Source organism: Lipotes vexillifer, unplaced genomic scaffold (genome assembly GCF_000442215.2).
Source record: "Lipotes vexillifer unplaced genomic scaffold, Lipotes_vexillifer_v1.1 scaffold604, whole genome shotgun sequence".
NCBI lineage: Eukaryota > Metazoa > Chordata > Mammalia > Artiodactyla > Lipotidae > Lipotes > Lipotes vexillifer.
In genome coordinates this window covers 391,298-399,485 of record NW_006798979.1, presented here as the reverse complement: position 1 = coordinate 399,485, position 8,188 = coordinate 391,298, and positions in this window count along the sequence as shown.

The window sequence follows — 8,188 nt, the reverse complement described above, 5'->3', positions numbered from 1 at the left end:
CTTTCCCAGTGGACTGGACTATAAATGCGAAGCTCATTGCTTGGATTAATTTAAGGTTAGGCTGCATGAAGATGCTGGTGGGTTACGTTGGACTTCTCCGGAACAGATGGAAGGGTTGCTTCAAACAGTGTTTTCTTTTCCAGTCTTTCATCAAACATTCTCTTATCCTTATTTTTATGCTAAGTTCTAATTAGCATTGTTATCTTTGATTTCAATTTTCATAAAAGACAGAGAAAGGCCTAAACAAAGATTAAGTAAAATTATGGTTTGTTTTTACATTTTGTGTTTCTTTGTTATGTGCTCCCTCCCTCACCATCCCTGGCAAGTTCTAAGAGTAAAAACAACTTGACTATATAATGGGTTTTGCTACTAAGTCAGTGTTTGATCTTAAGCCAGTTATTCAACATACCTGGGCCTCAATCTGCTAATTTCCTCATCTGGATGATAAAAGTGTTGTACTGAATTACATCCAAGGTTTTCTTCTTGGAAAAAATCTGTGATTCTATGTGTGAGGGGCCAACAGGTAGGAAGAACTACTGTGCTGTGAACCAACCTGGCCTTGAGGCAGAATGATCATTGGATTATCTTTGAATAAATATCATGTGCCAGGCACTGTGCTGGAAAGGGCATCAAGAAATACATGCGGAAGGGATTCACATGGATTTTGGGGAACATTCAAGAAAGAACAAGCAACCAGAGCATTGCTTTTCTCTAGAGTCAGAAAGCAGCTGATGGCATTTCTAGACTGGACTGTTAGGACGGGTGTCAGAGCGACAGGCAGAGGAGAGTTTTGTTAGCTAAACTCTTGCAGGTTATTTGGAACAAAAGTAAACTCAGATTATCTCCATAAGTGGGATTCATTGCAAGGACAGTAGGGCAGGGGGGAAAAAGAGAAATTCTTTCATCAGTGATACAGCCATGCCTCACAGAGAACCTCTCTATGTCATGCTATGTTAGTAACTCTGGAATCATGGCCTCCAATGAATGTGCAAGATTAGACAGAGTGCAGGGAGAAAATGTATTAGAACATCTTTTACATTTTTAAAAATCTCACCATTATACTTTTTAATTTTGAACGGTTTTCTGATAATGTATACCATAAATTATGGCAGTCATCTAAGTTATAAATATATAAATATATAGCATTAGTTGTATGTGGCAGAGAGAGTAATGCTTACCAGATACTGATTCCTTACATTTCCCAGCCTTATGCAATTAAGTGGATTCATTTGACGAGTCCTAGGGAATAAAATCTGAGTAGAAGTGACAACTGGTGTTTCCAAGTTGAAGCAATGAAAAGTCCGTGCATAATTCTCCAGTCTCCCTTGCCTCGTGGCCATGTCTGCATGTTCTAGATGGTGTAGCTATAGGGTGCCTGGGTCCCACAGCTGTATACAGCAGAGAAGTGGATAAAAAGTGTGTGGGGGATGTAAAACTTTGTTAGGTTAAGACACTGAGATATTGGAGTTATTTGTTATTGCAGAATAGCACAAACTTCCCTGACTAATAAAGAGGGACTACTCAAGTTTTTTTGATGGAGTGAGCAATCTATATAATTCTTCTACCCACTTTTGTTTTTGCTGACTAACCCTCTGTTTAGGTTTCCCACAAGACACAATCTGACGAGTTCTCTAATCTATAGACAGCCACGCATCTTTAGTCCGATCAACTGTGGCCAAGGTGGTATCAGGTTAATGAAATGAGAAAGGTACTTCCCGTGATCACTTCTGCCATTAGGGGGAAGGGCTCTTGACAAGAAACCCCTGTTAACTTCAGGGATTTTCAAGACCTTCCTAAAATATGAATGCAAGTCAACAATTTCACGTAGAAACATCAAGTCAAGGAACAGACGCTAACAGATCATCTTGTGCTCAAGGACCTTTTCTGTGTCAACACTGCATTCCAATTCCACATGGATCTTGATCAACAGAAGCCTTGACTAAGTGACTCATGAATGAATGGAAAAGCTGGATGAAGACATACACGTTGGAGTTGGTAGTTTTTGCAAGAGGAAGGTGGCAGTGTAATAAGTGGGAGGAAACTGTCTTTGGCCCAAGACCAATCCTCTGGGAATGGGGTCTTTGTAATGTAGAATTCTGCAAAAGTTTTTCAGTTCACACATTTATTCAACAAAGAGTTACTGAGTGCCCTTTACATTCTCAGGTCACTTTCCCAAAATAACTGCAAAGAAAATGTTTCCCACTTTTTCTTCATCTAGAAAGATCTATCTTAAAGGATGGGATTAATGGATTTGAGCACTGCTTTTCCAACAGTCACGAATCCAGGCATTTGGTCCAGGCAGTGCTGGGAGGAGAATGGGTAATGATTTTAACAGAGGCTGTTGCAAACACCCACTTGTTTTTCCACAAGCAACTAATCTTAGGTCTCAGCAATGCAATATCCCAGCAAGTAAAGGATGAAACTGACTAAAAGGTGAAATGCTGCCAACAAAAGAAGCCAAAAGGAAATGCACTCTTCAAGGATGGCTCATTGGTGTCAGCTCAGGTCAGAATGGTGTTGCAGTGGCCTGGTTATTGATAAGTGTTACTCTGACCTCTCTACCCACGGAAACGGGATGGGAGCTGAAGCTATTAGCTCTTAATATAATGCCTGGGCAGTTTACTTGTAAGTAGAAGAGGTCATTGGTGGGGATGGACTCACATTTGCCGTTAATAATAATGTGCAGAGAATTTTTAACTGGACTGTGAAGGTTTAACTTCAGGAAGTCCTCAGTCGAGGACTTCCAAGGTATTGACTATACGCTTGGCACTAGGTAAAGGCCCAAGGGAAAGCAACACAGTCCCGGCCATTAAACGGCTTACTTTTTACCAAGGATACAGAATAGCCTAAAGAAAATGATCAATGGTTGAAAAGAACCCAAAACAGAAAAACAGTATCAGTATTGACAAGCAGAAGGGTTTTGTGGTCAGGCAGGCAGGCTGGAGAGCCAAGTAGCCTAGGTTCAAATCCCAGCTTCACCACTTAACACCAAATAGCTCTAGGCCTAGACCATTTACTTAACCTTTGTGCAATATTCTCACTTAAAACATGGGGATAAGAAGAATATTTCAAAGGGTTACATGTGAGGTACTTAGAACAGTGACTGCAATTGGTAAGAAATGAATACTAGCTATTATTAAGGGCAATTGAGATTTAGAGGGACACTTAGTTTGGTTGACCACTTTTTCTCATCAAATATTCTTGCTGTCTCATTATCTTTCTGTAAGGATTTGTGTGAATATGATCTCTTTTGACACATTAAGAACTCTGGTCTAGAATCTAGGCACCCACGATTCATCACTGCCTCTGTGGTCTCCGTGTGGTCTCCAGATGGGTGAAGAACTGTCCCACTGTTTAGATCTCTCCTGAGACCACAAATAGTTCCTTTAATAAAAAATGCTGAAGCCTTCATTATGCACCTTCTTCTATCCTCTTCAACCGAAATGACCTCTCTTCTCCTCTCTGTTGATCTAAATTCTTTATGGCTCAGAATCCGGGTCCCCATGCAGGATGTCTTTACAGGGATGAGATGGAAAGAAAGAATGGATTTTTGCGTTATGAATTATCTCCAGTGACTCTCTATATGTCTTGAACTTTCTGAGAGTTTTCGCTTTAAGTGGAAATCTTGTCCATTCAGAGCACATGGCCCCTTTATGTCCAGAAGAGTCTTTCTGATGATATCCAGGTATCACCAGTTAGCTTCCTCATTGGTCAGATCAATCTCAAGATGAATTGTTAATCATGGCTGCCTGAATCCCTGAGCTAGTCCTTCCTAACACCTGTTCTCCCCTGTCTTAGGACTTTTGATCATTCACCCTGATTTATGTGACTGAAGTTTGCCCACCTGGTGCAATACACTCACACTGATGATGGCCATCTCATCCCAGTGTCCATCACAGTATCTGATAGCATCACTGCTTGGGACTGCTCCATCTTGCATGTTAAGTCCTTTGTGGTACACAATGAGCTGCCTCGTCTGGTCAGCTGAGAGCAAGACTACGATCTGCACCTGATGCCCTGATGCAGCTATGCTCAGGATAAAGAGGACAAGTGGAGAAAGGGAAAAGCAGGTGAGATTCCAAAAAGCACATCATCTCTGCCAGTGTCTCTACTCATTTCTTTCATGATTCTTTCTATTCTTCTCTTCTTCCATTTCTTTCCCTTTTATTCATTTTTCCTCCATGTCTTCTTTCTTTCGACTTTTTGTTGAAATACCTAGAGCAGTGCCCTATGCTAAGTGCTGTGGTATATGTGCGTGATGGTGGAGGGGCAAAATTACAGACTAAAGTCAGCTCTACCATCATCTGACAGGAGGATATTAAAGTCATTTTATCTTTCTTAGACATATTCATAAGTTGAGGCTCTTGATCTAAATGGTCTTTAATAACCTTCAAGTTTCTCTATTCTGTGGTTCAGGAGACTCAGAGTCTATTCCCAAGGATGTGAAATGAGCAAAAAAGTCTTAAATTTTCACCTTTATTTCAAGAATTTTGTTTGTGACAGAGGCCAACTGCATCCCACTATCCACTTTCCTTTTATTTCTTAAGTAATAACACTTGCCAAGTTTTAGCAGGGTTTCCTAGATAGAGATTATATACCCAGCCTCCTTTGCAACTGTGATTACAATCTGGCACATGTGAAATGTACTTCCGGGTGATGTGCTTAAGGAGGAAGCTGCTTATTTTCACTTCCTCTTCCCCCTTCCACCGGCTGCCTTAGCCCTGGAGACAGAAGTCACATGTTGGAGACAGCATCAGAGTAGCTCCACAGGCCCTAGGCTACCCAGTCTGGCACTCCCATAAAGTAGAGAAATATAATTCTGTTTTATTTAAGCCATTTCTGTTTTGTTGAGTCTTTTGTTACAGCAGTTGAGCCTGTACCCGAAATAATAAACTAGTCTTTGCCCTTGTCCTTACATTTCTAATCAGTTAAAGGAAATGGTTTGAACAGAGAATCCTATGCATGTCTCCAGATTAAACACTGGAAGATTTGTGTTCTGGAACTTGACAGGTACAAGAAGATGCTGTGTGACAGGCTATCCTTGTTCTAGGATTTACCCAACAGAAAGAATATAAAGAGCACCCTGACAGGAATAGTAGATTTTCCAACACTAAGGTATTCTTGCTGCCTAGGCATCCTGTCTGGCCTCTCACCTCACTGCTGCCCAGATGACTAGTCTAGAATCCTAAATCTGCCTGACCTGGAAAAAAACACCTCTTGTCCTTAGAGACTTTGAACTCCTGGGTGCTGCCTGTTGGTTTTAACCATTCACTGAGCTATGATCTGCACAGCCTATAGACTCAGAATCCTGGAGGTTTGGGTGAAGACTTGTCCTTAGAGACTCTAAACTCCTGGGTGCTGCCTGTTGGTTTTAACCATACTGAACTCTGATCTACACAGCCTATAGACTCAGAATTCTGGAGGTTTGGATAAAGAAGGTCCCTTAGAGACATCTACCTTCTCCATGGCTCCAGACCCAGCATTTCATCTTAACCCTCAATATCAGTTCTGCAGATTCAGCCTGTCCTCTCCCCGCTACCCTTCTGACCACCTCCGTCTCCCATACCAACTCGGCTTAAAGGGGAGAATAACAAATCACAGAATTTTAGAAAACAAGTTATAGAACCAAACTTAAGGATTGTTATTTTTATTTTTAAAGAGTAGAATCTTTTTTTAAATAAGAAATTGTATCTAAAATCTGTTAGATATTACAAAATCTACAGGCAAGATGTAACAGCAGAGCTTCTCTGATTGAACAGCCAGTGGGTAGCTGGAGCCTACATGTTATTCTTTCTCCTTGTGCCTCATGATGGTTCTTGAAGTACCTCCTGGCTACCCTATGCTTTTCTGAATTTAGTTTGAAAACCACTGGCCTATGTCAACTCTCCCTCCAATGTACACATGGAGAAATTCAGACAAGGAGGTGGTTAATGACACGCCCAAGACTCTTGAATCCAAGGCCAGGGTTCTTTCCACTAATCACACTGCCATCCCATCCCCAGCTGCCACCACACAGACACTTGCCCTCCTTTGACAACCTTATTCTATCTCGACTGTACATGGTGAGATTCCAAAAATGTTCTCAAGTAAGAGATACCTTGGAAACAAAATCAAGCCATCTTTCTCCGTGGGTCTTCTGAGGTCACCAGAATCCAAACCTCCAAATATAGCCCCAAAGTCATCAAAGTTTATTTTAATGAACAATGAGACTGCTTTATCTGACATCTGTCTTTGAAACATTAGACAGATTGTGTCCAAGTTAAGGCTGAAGACTTCTTCTCTGAACTGGATTAGATGCAGCTCTAACTATGGGCCACAGTCTCCTAAATTTTCTTCCCATCGCTAGAGTTGATGCTGTAAAGATTCTGGTTCTTTCTTCTTTGTTAAGAATTCACCATCCATCACCTTTCATTTCCATCCTGCTATGACTGTAAGGACATCCCAGAGATATACAGACTCACTCTAAGAGGTTTTACTTTCATCTTCTAGGAGAGAGGCGGCCAAACCTTTTCTGTAAAGGGCTAAATAGTAATTATTTTAGACATTGCAAGTCACATATGGTTTCTGTTGCATATTCTTCCTTTTTGTTTTCTTTCTTTTTTTAAAAAAAAAAATCAGTTCTTTAAAAATATAAAAACCATTCCTAGCTCAAGAGTTGTACAAAACCTGCTTCAGGCCAAATTTTCAAAATCATATGGTCCTATTTTAGTTCTTTTTAACTGTTCATCCCTCAATTGATCTCCCTCCTCTCATATTTTACTACGAGCAACAAGAAGAAAGCAGGCAGCAACCTGGAAATCTCCTTTGCAAATAACTAGGTATAACACTTGTGAGTTCTGCTTTCCACATAACTCCAAGGCGATTTCACTAAGCTTTCTGCCACTACGTAATAGTTTCCAGTAACATGTTATGCATTTCCTTCTAAGCCCTCACTAGGAACATCCTCAAAGTTCCTATTTCTTGGGCTTCCCTGGTGGCGCAGTGGTTGGGAGTCTGCCTGCCGATGTAGGAGACACGGGTTCGTTCCCCGGGCCGGGAAGATCCCGCATGCCGCGGAGCGGTTGGGCCCGTGGGCCATGGCCCCTGGGGCTGTGCTTCCGGAGCCTGTGTTCTGCAGCGGGAGAGGCCACAGCAGTGAGAGGCCCGCGTACTGCAAAAAAAAAAAAAAAAGTTCCTATTTCTTCCAACAGTCTGTTCAGGAAAATTCAGGCTTTCTCTGTTATCCTCCTCAAAATTCTTCCAATTTCTGTCCACTGCTCAATTCCAAAGCTGCTCTCATATATTTTTAGATTTTTGCTACAGCATCACTCCACTTCCAGGTACCAAAATCTGTGTTAGTTGTAAACTGCTATGTAACACATTATCGTAAACTTGGAGGCTAAAACAACATCCATTTATTACCCCCACTCTGTGGGTCAGGAGTCTGAGCATGACTTAGCTCCGTCCTCTCCTCAGGGTCTCACAAGAGGTCAGCCAGGGCTATAGTCTCATCTGTTACTCAGGTTCTCTTCTAATCTTTCATGATCTTCTTGCATCTGCAGAACCTAGAGTGGCCTGCTCCTTGAAGGCCAGGAGGAAAATCTCCCTTCAGATCTCTTTGACTTCCTTAACAATTCACCTGATAAGGTTAGTCTTGATGAGGACAATATCCCTTTTGATTGACTCAAAATCAATTGATTAAGGACCTTGATTACATCTGCAAAGTCCCTTAAACTTTGCCATGCATGGTAAGCTACTCTTGGGAGTGATATCCTATCATCTTCACAGGTCGTGCCCACACTCAAAGGGAAATAATTATACAGGGTGGGAATCTTGGGGGCCATCTCAGAGTTCTGCCTACAGTAGTTTGAAAAGATCTTCCAACAAGTGTGAAGATCCAGTGCATTTCTCCATTTCATTCTCATGAATATCTTTTTTTCACTTAACCATGCAAATTATAATAGGCTTGGTGTACGGAATAAATTAAACCTAAGTCTCACTGTTTATAACCACAGCCTAAAGCACAGTCCTGGTCTGGGACTCAGAAGATGTGCTGTTTTGTTTGTTTTTTAACATCTTTATTGGAGTATAATTGCTTTATATTGTTGTGTTAGTTGCTGCTGTATAACAAAGTGAATCGGCTATATGTATACATATATCCCCATATCCCCTCCCTCTTGGTCTCCCTCCCACCCTCCCTATCCCACCC